The sequence below is a fragment of the Acyrthosiphon pisum genome, unplaced genomic scaffold (genome assembly GCF_005508785.2).
Source record: "Acyrthosiphon pisum isolate AL4f unplaced genomic scaffold, pea_aphid_22Mar2018_4r6ur Scaffold_20971;HRSCAF=22674, whole genome shotgun sequence".
In the NCBI taxonomy this organism is placed as follows: Eukaryota; Metazoa; Arthropoda; class Insecta; order Hemiptera; family Aphididae; genus Acyrthosiphon; species Acyrthosiphon pisum.
In genome coordinates this window covers 18,156-20,177 of record NW_021770386.1, presented here as the reverse complement: position 1 = coordinate 20,177, position 2,022 = coordinate 18,156, and positions in this window count along the sequence as shown.

The following is a 2,022-nucleotide window of genomic DNA, read 5'->3' as shown; positions in this document are numbered from 1 at the left end:
TTTTATATTTATTACATTCGTCTTCGAATATAATGTCTCTGCACACGGATATTCTATTTGTTTTCGAATAATACACACGATAACCTTTCGTGTTATTCGAATAGCCAACAAATATACCTTTTTCACTCTTTGGATCCCACTTTTGACGTTTTTGTTTTGGTATGTGTGTATACACCACAGTACCAAAAACACGTAAATGTTTTATATCTGGCATAACCTTATAATATAACTCGTATGGCGAGCAATTCTTAACCGAACTAGTACCTGTCCGATTTAGCGTGTAAACAGCCGTGTTTACAGCTTCTGCCCAGAGTGAGACATCCAGATTTTTCGCACAAATCATTGTCCTTGCTGATTCAACGATTGTACGATTCTCTCGTTCGACTTTTCCATTTTGTTCCGGCGTATATGGAACTGTCAATTGGTGTCGTATGCCGTATTTTTGCAAAATACCTGTAATTTCTTTATTCACGAATTCTAATCCGTTATCCGTTCTTAATTTTTTAACCTTAGAACCTGTTTCTGTTTCAACACTTTTTATAAATGTTTCCAAAATATTGTTTACTTCATATTTATTTTTAATAAAATATACCGTCCTGTAATGCGAATAGTCGTCCTTGAATAATAGGAAGTATTTCGATTTACCTATGGAGCTAGTCTCCATCGGTCCACATAGGTCTGCGTGAATTAGATCATTCACATTGAAATATTCTGTGTTACTTTTGCTAAATGTTTTACGACTCTGTTTACCCATTATACAACTACTGCACATGAACTCGTCGTCGTTAGCCGAACACACAATGTCGTGTTTCGCCAAACAATTTTTTACGTACTGCAAATTTTGATGTGCTAAGCGCTCGTGCCAAACTGACAATCTGTTTTCCACTGCTACCGCCGCGTAGCTGTCGCTTTTTGTCGGCACTTCGACACATTTTTTATTATCCGACGTTAATTCTAATCCTTTATCTAACGCCGCTCCGCTCGAGAATAAATTAAATTTTAAACCCGGCACGTGCAATACATTTGCTAAGTAATTTTTATTCCAATTACCGTTCACGTATGATAATATATTAATATTACCTTTCCCTGTAGCATACAGATTTGTCCCATCACCTATTGTGATTTGTTGCGTGTTGTTCAATGGTTCATAACTTGAAAACCACTCTCGATTCGCGCTCATATGATCCGACGCGCCCGAGTCTAATACCCACGCATCTGCTGCAATATTATTTAACCTTGACTCGCTTACGAATGCGTTCAAATTCGTACTTGTAGTACCGGCTTTGACACCGTTCATACTACGTAGGAAATTCCTACAATCTCGTTTATAATGTCCGAGTTTACCACAGTAATAACATTTAACATTATTTTTACTAGTAAATTCTTTTTTACCTTTACCATAACTGCCGTTTCTACCATCAGATCTGTTTTGAAATTTGGCTGGAAATGCGCTCGATTTCTCTTGTTCACCAACTTCACCTTTGATCTGGATCATCCGTGATTCTTCGATCAACAACCGACTAGTTAAGTTATTTATTGTTTTACTTCCCGTTGGGACTGAATCCCAAGCACTGTAAAAATGATTATATTCCTTTGGTAATGTCATTAGTATTTTTGTCATAACCATGTTTTCCGAAACTTGTTCACCCGCTACACTCAGTTTCCTTCCTAAATTGACCAATTTAGAAATATGCATCGACATGTCATCTGTCGGTTCCCTTGAATAACTGAAAAATTGTTGTTGAAGCAAGTGTTTACTTGCCTCAGACTTCTGTTCGTAAATACTCAACAGTTTTTCCCACATTTCAAATGCAGACTCACAGTTAATCAAATATTGTAATGGACCATCGTCCACTGAGGTAACTATTATTTTTTGACATTTACCGTCCGCTTTTAACCAAGCGTTTGTATGCTTTTGCCAACGTGCTTTGGCTTCCTCAGTCGTCTCTGTTTTCCGACGACTTCTTTATAGGTAATCCTGGTTTAGTCCATTTCACCTGAAACTATACCACCCTACTTCTA